We start from the raw sequence: 9,908 nt of genomic DNA, 5'->3' as shown, positions 1-9,908 counted from the left end.
CCGTAAGACACAATATGACCCCTAACAACATGATTTGGTGTCTTAAGGGGTCCTATGGTGTCGTTAGGGGTCATATGGTGTCCATAGGCATCATATGGTGTGTCTTGGGACACCATAGGACCCCCTTAGGACACAATATGACCCCTAACGGCATAATTTGGTGTCTTAAGGGTCCAATGGTGTCGTTAGGGGTCATATGGTGTCCATAGGGGTCATATGGTGTCCCATGAACCCTTATGACCTCTTAGTACACCATATGACCCCTAATGACACCATATTGGGTCGCTTTTGGGTCATATTGTGTTCTAAGGGGTCATATTGTGTCCTAAGGGGTCCTATGGTGTCCCAAGACACCATATGACCCCTACGGACACCATATGACCCCTAACGACACCATAGGACCTCTTAAGACATCAAATCATGTCGTTAGGGGTCATATGGTGTCCTAAGGGGTCATAGACCACAATATGACCCCTTAGGACATAATATGACCCAAAGCGACCCAATTTGGTGTCATTAGGGGTCATATGGTGTCCTGAGGAGGTCATAAGAGTTCATGGGACACCATATCACATAACTATCATTAGGGGTCATAAGTTTTTGGGTCGTAAGACACAATATGACCCCTAACGACATGATTTGGTGTCTTAAGGGGTCCTATGGCATCCCAAGACACCATATGACCCCTAACGACACCATAGGTCCCCTTAAGACACCAAATTATGTCGTTTAGGGGTGATATGGTCGCTCTCTCTCTCCTCTCTCATCCTTCTTCTCTCTCTCTCTCTCTCTCTCTCCTTCCTTCTCTCTCTCTCTCCTCCTCTCCTCTCTCTCTCTCATCCTCCTCTCTCTCTCCTCTCCTCTCTCTCTCTCTCTCTCTCCTCTCTCCCTCTCTCCCTCTCCTCCCTCTACCTCTCTCCCTCCCTCTCTCTCTCATCCCTCTCTCCCTCTCCTCTCTCTCTCTCTCTCTCTCTCTCTCTCTCTCTCCCTCTCCTTCTCTCTCTCTCTCCATCCCTCTCCTCCTCCTCTCTCTCTTCTCTCTCTCTCTCTCTCTCTCTCTCTCTCTCTCTCTCTCTCTCTCTCTCTTCTTTCTCTCTCTCTCTCTCTCTCTCTCTCTCTCTCTCTCCTTCTCTCCCTCTTTAAAATATGACTAATAAAATCTGATATCCGATTTAATCGGATATCAGATTTCTACCATGTGGCAGTTTACTTCATAAATGGTGGCAAAGAGAAATTCATCGAGGACCGCAAATTTTTGTACAAAAATCAGATATCGGATAAAATCCGATATCCGATTTTATCTGATATCCGATTTTTGTACTCAAATTTTCAAATTTCAAATTTCGGCTCGGAATGCTTTGGTATTATTCTTGGAAGTTACAAGCCTGGAAAGTCAACTGAAAAAACGTGTTTTTCAATATTCCTTGGTTTTCCAGACTTTACATTGGTGGTTGACGACTTTTTTTGTAGCCAAAATTGATAAAATGAAAAGGGTTTTTTAAGGACATTCCCAGCTTTCCAACAATATAAGGCTTGTCTTATTTCAACTTTAGTAAATAATTATTATTTATTTTCTAATTGAATTCTGACAATAGTCCCGATTGATATACTGATTGAAAAACACTCATAACTTTCAAATGGTATAACATTTTTTGAAACCGAAACATGCGTCACATCCTATGCTTCATCTACTATAGGGAAAAATAAAAAAAATTAAATTTCATAAGGTTTTGACCAAGTTAAGGTGGTCAAACGTAGGAGTTTCTGATTTCTGAAAAGCTGTAGTAAAAAAATCATAAATAATTATTTAATTCATAAAAAATTAAAAAAAAATATGTGTCACAATCCGGACATGAGTCTAATACTTATATTATAAATATTATACAAAAATATTAATATTTTATTGTGATTAGGGTGGTAAGACATACATCTACTTCTTATTTTTTTCCTGAAATTTTAGTACCACTGCATTGAAATTTGAAATTTTCATCAAATAGGATTTTTTTTTTTCCAAAAAACAACTAGTAGCTTAGAAACTACATTCAATTTTCTATATATTCTCTTCTTACATATTTTAAAAATAATGTTCACAACTTATTCAAATTTTCATGTCAAGTTGCATAACTCTGATTTTTCTGAAATTTCATTACCACTTAAGGGCCTGTTTTGGCACACCATGATCCTGCACATACCCACAACATTAGTGGAATTTTAAAGATGCATCTTAAAACATTGGTTAGAGCAGCTAAAAGAAGAGAAAGTATTGAAAGTGATCCAATCAACCAAAGTTGGAGTTTTAGTGGTAGACTTTACAGGTCAGATATGAAATTGATTATTGAAGTGAAATCTTTGGTTGAAAAGTTTTGGCACGATAATACAAGGGTATCATCTAATGCTAGAGATGTTCTAAAGTTGAGAGTGGGGTGTAAAATTCGTGACCCTCATCTAGAACACCTATTAGACACAACTCAAACTGAATTTTATAGAAAATTTTTGGATGAAGTTTTGTTACCTGGAAATATCACTATAAGTCAAAGATCATTTGAAAAATCCAAGCCCTAGTATGTGAAAATTAACAAGCAAAGAGTCTCTTGTTGTTGTAAAACGCACATGCAATTTCATTACTATTATGATGTTTTTCGATACATACGTTGTGTTTTGCATAGTAACATGCTTATCCAGGAATGTGTATTGATATGCCACCTGAATCAATCAAAGAATTTGTAGCAAGTTTATTTTGTCAAAGAACTTATGGACAATTATTTTATTTACATTCATGTATTTCTGGACAATGTTCTAGTTGTGGCAATTTTTCATCCCTAGTAGAATGTATGCATGAGAGTAGTGAAACTGATTTTGGACAATAACTAGTGGATGTTAGAAGATTTAAGAATGTTGAGTATCCCTTAAAGGATGGGAAAACAGGAAAGCATGTTGATTTAATCACAGAGAAGGTTAGTGTACATGCATTCATGTCATAATCTAAAAGTAAGATTGTACCAAAATATGTGACACACTCTCAACATGCTAGATGGCTTGATTCTCAATTTCGCACATGTAGAAATACATTTCTAGTTGGAAGTATACTATCAGTTGTGGACTTTGCAGAAAACTATACTCTTAAGCCACAAGAGGAAATTCAATCTCAATATTACAATTCCACTCGAGTTGCTATTTTTGTTCATATTGTTTATAGACATGTAGATGATAGCACAGAGGATGATAGAAAAATCCTAAGGGAGTATCATTTCTATGTGAGTGATAATAGGATGCACTTGTCAGAGTTTGTTCAGTATTGTTTCAGCATATTTTATAGAAATATAAGAGAAAGAGGAATCCAGATGACAGAACATCTTATATGGTCAGATAATTGTACTAGACAATTCAAGAATGCTCGAATGTTTTATTGGTTAAGCAGGGCTCACAAGGAATACAATATCCAACATATATGGATTTTTTTTGAAGCTAGACATGGCAAAGGAGAACATGATGGAGCTAGTGCATGTGTTAAGAGAATTCTTTCTAGAGAGCAATTAAAATTTGAAGTTAATGTAAAATTTAAAGATGCACGTGCAATTGTAGATTGGTGCAACACAACCTTATCTACTGGATCAAGTGTGAACTCTACAATTCAACAATTCTTTTGGTTAGTTGAAGAGGAAAACATTGTGGCAAAACTTGATTGTGACACAATTAGCAGATCAGCGAAATGGCATTCATTTAAGAGTTCAAATGCAAGCACATGGACTATATGGATAAGGGAACTTGCATGTTTTTGTCAGTTTTGTATTTCAGGTGATTCTAATGTATGTGAGAATACTGAATGGGTTGAAGATTGGAATCAAAGATCGTTGACTCCTACTCAAGCACAAGATCAGATTAACACAATTGAAGATAATGATGAAACATTTGCATCAGATGATTATGATCGTGTTTCAGACCTTGTACAGAAAGGTAATCATTTTTTATTATTTTGTTGGCCATTTAATAAAATTAGTTTCAAACTTTTTTTATATTTGGTGTAAATTAAAAATGGCATTTTTTTAATTCTAAATTGTGATAATTTATTAATTTTTTGTTTGTCTAGGACATGTGTATGCTGTTGTTGCACCTAAGGAAAATGAAGAGGAAACAAAATATTGGTTGGCTTGATGTGTTGAGACTAAACACAAACTAGTTAATCCTCGAGAAGATGATGATGGTTTTCATTATCCGACTGGTTCAGTGGTAGTTGTTGGAACTTGGCTAAGGAAATATTTGACAAGGAAGAATGGTTTGTCTGCTTTTGAAGATTATGAAACACATAAGAAGATAATACACTACTCACATTTGATTGTTGCAACAAATATACAACTAGTGAGATATCGCGGTAGACCTAGTAATAAAAAGTTGTGGACAATTTCTATGGAAGATCATGAGACAATTATAGATGCTTTGGAAAAAAGAGAGGATGCAGATGGTACAATGGAATAAGTATTTAAATAAAGAGGTATGTATACATGTTAAATGTATGTATGTATGTATATATTGTGTACATGTATAATTTCTTTTTATTACATACCATTTGATCATATAGATGGTTTAAATATTATTGTTTGATATATATAGGTCCATCCCCTTATTGAGAGCTCTTACACAATTGTGTTACATGTAATTTGGAATAAGTATTTACTAGCAATCGCACCTTAGTGTGCAATAGGTATGCTGATGATATCTTTAATATTGTATTTAAGTTAGTTTTGGACCTTGAACAATATATGCAATTAACATAGTAATGTTCCTTTTTTTGTACAAATTAGTTTTGCAACCTCTTTTGAATTGGAAGTAACTAATAATACAGTGGTGTTATGAATAAGGGAAATTATCATATTGTAAAATTTGTACCTATAGAGTATGAAAATGAAATATAATTAGAAAGTTAAAAATTGTACAACTTTTGTTACATGCTTGAATGTTTAGCATTGATTATTGAATCTAAATATTTTTTTAAAGGAACTATTTGTTGAATTGTTTTTAAGTTGAAAAGTCTAGATTTAATGTATACATTATAAAGATACAAAAACAAGTGATTTATTGAACAAACTTGGAGATCTTTTCACTTGTAGTAATAATAGAATAGTATTACGAATAAGTGTTCAATTATCCTTTTATAGAATTTGTACCTGTAGAGTATGGAAAAGAGATATAATTAGAATTTGAATATTGTACAACTTTTGTTACATGCTTGTTTGTTTAACATTGATTATCAAATATTTGTTGATTTAGTAATTCAAACAAAATTAAAGGAAGTATTTGTTGAGTAGTTTGCAAGTTTAAAAAGTATGGTTTTAATGTATACATTTTCAAGTTATGGAAACAAGTGCTTCAGTGAACAAACCTGGAGATCTTTTAACTTGTGTTTGTAGAACTAGTATTTGATAATGCTAGCAATCACTCCTCCTCTTGTTTTTGACGAGAAACATATGGGTTGGTTTGCATGCGTGAATATCTTTGGAATGTGAAGGTGGGATGTATGTGGAGACTTGTGATTTCACACACTCTTGAGATAGCTGTGAATGTCAATCCTTGACAATCAATGTTGCTAATGTTGATTGTTGCTCATTGGAGTGTGAGCCCCTATGATTTGTTTATAGTTAATGCCCATGCCATTTTTAGTGGTATTCGACGGTGAACACCACGACTCACAGGGGTTATAGGAACATTTTTTGGTTGATTGTGATCCCACATTGGTCCTCTATAATTTTTGAAGTGAACAACAACAAATAATGGAAGTTGAGGTGGTCTTTCTCCATGTCTATATACAATTGCTTTGACTTTTCCAAGTACACCATTTACAAGCCCTATTTCCACCCACAAATTTGAACATAACATAACATTTTGGCCAATACATAGGAGTATGTTAGATTCAAGTTGTTCTTCTTCTAGATTTGAGCATGTTGATCCCCTAAGTTGCTCTGCTATGGATAATGCTACTGGCATTATTTTAGCTAACAACATACGTTTATTATGTGGAAAAACCATTTCATTCGTTGCAAATAGATGTATGGAGAATGAGAAATGAGATTTCTCTTCAGTTGTGAGTGAGGAGCTTGATCGTGACATTAGAAGTTGCCAATCTGCAATTGTAGGCTTTGCATTTTGTAAATTTGAGAGAAGGGCACGAAAACTAATTTGTTCTGGATCATCTCCAATTTGATGAAATATTTTATTCAAAGTTATAAATGTTGTGAAAGAATGCCATAGTATTCCCCCATAAGAAGTTGAAGCATACATAGGGATATCTTTGACTGGTGGTAGCTTCCCTAAGTTACCGAATAGCATGATTGATCGTCCTCCAAATGGGATATGATTTTGGCTTGGGAATGCTTCACGCAATCTGCTGTTAATTTGTTGTAGTAGCTTTGGGCCAATGAAACTCATTTCATCTATTAGAATGTATCGAATCAAGTACATGATCTCTTGGAATGTTGCTAGCGTTTGTCCTTGTAAGGGGGGCATTTCTTTTATTGGTATTCTCAAGGCAAAATGAATTGTTGATGCTTGTATGTTGAATGTTGCGAACCTATTGGTGCAAGAAGTAGTAGTGGTGATTGGCCAATTGGTGATGAGCTCATCAATGTGATCTTGATGCTTTTAATCAAGTGAGACTTTCCAGTTCCATCTATTCCTTGACAATTATCTTAAGTGACGGTTGCAAAGTAGTGGCTTGTAGGTGTGAAACAACTATATCATATGCTTTTTTTTGTTCAATAGATAGGTGAAGTTGGGCATTTTGATTGATACCATAGGGAGCTTGAAATATTGGCTGATTTGAGTCTATGCAAGTAGTAGCTATTATTTCTTCTTGTGTATTTACACGAGCCTTTCCCCAATCATGGTTGAGGTCAATTCCACGTTGACCAAGCATGTAAATTTCATTAATTTGCATAGGGAGGCCTAGATATAGACTTGATAAGATTTTCCATTCGTCAGGTATATCTTCTTGCATGCGGTCCTCCTCAATAGGTGGACTTCCAATATTAGTTTCTTCATATGGCTACAGAGGTGTGCGCCACACATGCCATGGTTGGTAGTAGCAAGAGAAAGTTGCCCATTTTTTCATAACTTGGTCATCTGATGTACCAATATCATTCTCAATGTTGCCAAATGAATGGTATAATAGTAGTTTAGTCCAACAAAATGCTTGGAAATATTTGTCATCTTTTGTTGGGATGCTTGTGAATTATGGAGATACTCGAACAATGGTTGGTGTGGATTGTTCTTTCTATTGGTTGTTCTTGCGAGATGCTTTGAAGGTCCACTTTTGAGTGACTTGAATAAGTGACAATATTTCTAGATGTGTAGGTCATTCCATCTAAGCATCTATATAACTTGGGGACGTGGTTGTGGATGTGGGTGAGATTGAAACATGTTGAAAGTTTTTTTGGTTTACATTTAAAGAAACAAATGTCCTGCTACATATGGACAGTGGTAATTTTAACAGAAGGTGGCAAGTCTCTTGAGCACCAATGTCTCGATCTACAAGAGTATCAATAAGCATTTTTTGAAAGGCAATTGGGGCAGGTTTGTTAGGCTCAAAATTGGTTGAAATGCGAGATAGCATAGCATGGTATGTTTCAGATTTTTTTTCGGCTTTGGCTGAATATTTTGTGATATATTTTAGAACTGTATTTATTAAGAGAACAGGTTGGAAATCTACATTGGCCCTCCAAATAGAGAGTATAGATGGGTTGTGAAGATTCAAGCGACCATCATTTCTTGCAAAGTATGTTTAGGTTTGCCATTATCATCATTGGACAGGATTGATTTCTCTTGCATGTTCCAAGGGGCTTTATAACGTCAAACAAGAGATGTCGCTTTTTTCCGTAGACAATTTTGTAGGGTACACTTTTTTTGGAGTTCTACACGATTTTCCAAGTCACTGTAGTTAGTGGAAGGGTCTATTGTTATTATCATTCTTGTGTCCATCAAGCAAGCATCGTCAATAGGAGATCTGTGAATTATTATGTTTCTTAATTCAATGGTTTTTGGGTTCCATGTAGAGACATATCTATTAATGTAGTCAAGTGTATTTTGTACTGATTGAATGTTATTCCATTGTAATTTTTTAAAGTCAGGTGCTTCACAGAGCCAAATGAAACCATGGATATGTGCAGATCCTTTGTGTTGCCACTCATACTTGTGAAAGGAATTTTTAGTGAGTAATATAAGTAACAAGTGTTGTAGTACAAGATTGCAATAGTTGAAGAATTATACCTATACCAATAGTCTTTTTCACCAAGGAGTTTGTCCAAGACCTCTTCACGAAATGTTGTAAATCTATGGTGCATGTATACTACAGTAAGGTGTGGGTTTTGAGTTATATTTTGTATCCTCCATCTAGAAGCTACATATGGATTTGTGGGTGCATTGGATGGCATGATACTATGCAAGTTTGGCTATTTTGTATTTGCTGCACTGAGGGTGAAGAATAGTATTGGGCAACCAATCTGAATAACCATGTCTGAGAGTTCTCCTCTACGTTGGTTCTAGAATGGGCATCTGCCATGAATTGATGAGGTAAATCGCATGAGTTGGTCAGCAAGCTTGTCATCAGGCAAGTCCTTTAGTCTTTGGCGTAAATCAGAAATTGTTGTTGGTAGAGAATAATCTAGTTGTCTTTGCACAGAAATGGAGGATGTGGCTTGACTTTGATGACGCATCAGTATGTTTAGTATGAAGAATCTAAATCGTGGGTGTTGCCCAAATCTATTATCGTGGTATCATAGAAGATGCAGAGCATATTCATGTAACTTAACTTCTTTGATGCATTGTTGTTTGAATATGGCGCTTCCTTTTGGAAACAAAGTGGGAAATGCCATTGCAAACAATCCTTCAGTGGTGTATTCATTTATGGGGGATGGAGAAATGGGTAGCCAATTTACAGTAGCAGTTGGTTGTCCTTTCCCTAGTTGTAGTAAAGAGCGCACCTCTTCAACCTCTCTAAGTGCAAGTGGAATATTTGCCACAAATGAAGATTGTGATTTCATGCTCTCTTGTACATTTGTAAGTAGGCATGATTTCTCTTTAATGTCAATTTTTAAAAAAATAACAATAAGTACGTACTTAGAAAATGAGAATTTGGAGTGCATGAAATTCTGCTCAACTGTTAATATTTTGCACACCTTGGTTTTTATATAGAAGTTTGAGATGTTTCTTGAAGTATAAAGTCATAGCTAGGTATAGGTGTATGAATATTTGGATAGTTTGAACTTGATACTGAAGAGGTAAGAATCACAAGAATTTTCAAACTATGTTATGATTTTATGCTTATGGTGATTTGTAAGACTAGATAGTTGGTATTCTAATCTCTTTCAATTGAACCTATTGTAGAAGCAAGCATAAAGATTTGTTGCAGGGTTTTTTTCAAAGACAATCTCTTTGTTGAATAAAATTTGGGTAATCTTCATCCAATGAGCAAATGGCATGGAGGGGAATGGTGTATAGGCTTTGCTAGGTATGCAAACTTAGGAGCATAAATTACAAGATAATCTAAAAAAGGGATATTACAGTTTCCAGTAAAAATATTAAGGATGGGCATTGACAACAATCATTAGTAATCAATGAATGATATACATGTATATCTTTTAACATTTATTAAAATTCACTTAGTTGAAAAATGAAGAAGATTACAGTGAGTGATCAAAATTATTGGAAATAAGAAAAATGCAAGAAAAGAAATAGTAACCAATGCAAAGAAGTAAAAACAGTGAAGAATTTTGTAAAAACCTGTTTCAGAAAGATGCTCTGAGCTCTCTCCTACACCTCTTCTAATGCTTGTTGAAAATCGAACAAATTATAGTTACATGCAAAAGTGGACAACACAAAACTAATTTCTGTAATGAAACAAATTATCCAAAGCAAAGAAA

The sequence above is a fragment of the Cryptomeria japonica genome, chromosome 3, assembly GCF_030272615.1.
Source record: "Cryptomeria japonica chromosome 3, Sugi_1.0, whole genome shotgun sequence".
NCBI classification, from domain to species: Eukaryota; Viridiplantae; Streptophyta; class Pinopsida; order Cupressales; family Cupressaceae; genus Cryptomeria; species Cryptomeria japonica.
The sequence above is the reverse complement of the archived record's forward strand: the minus strand, read 5'-3'. Positions refer to the sequence as shown.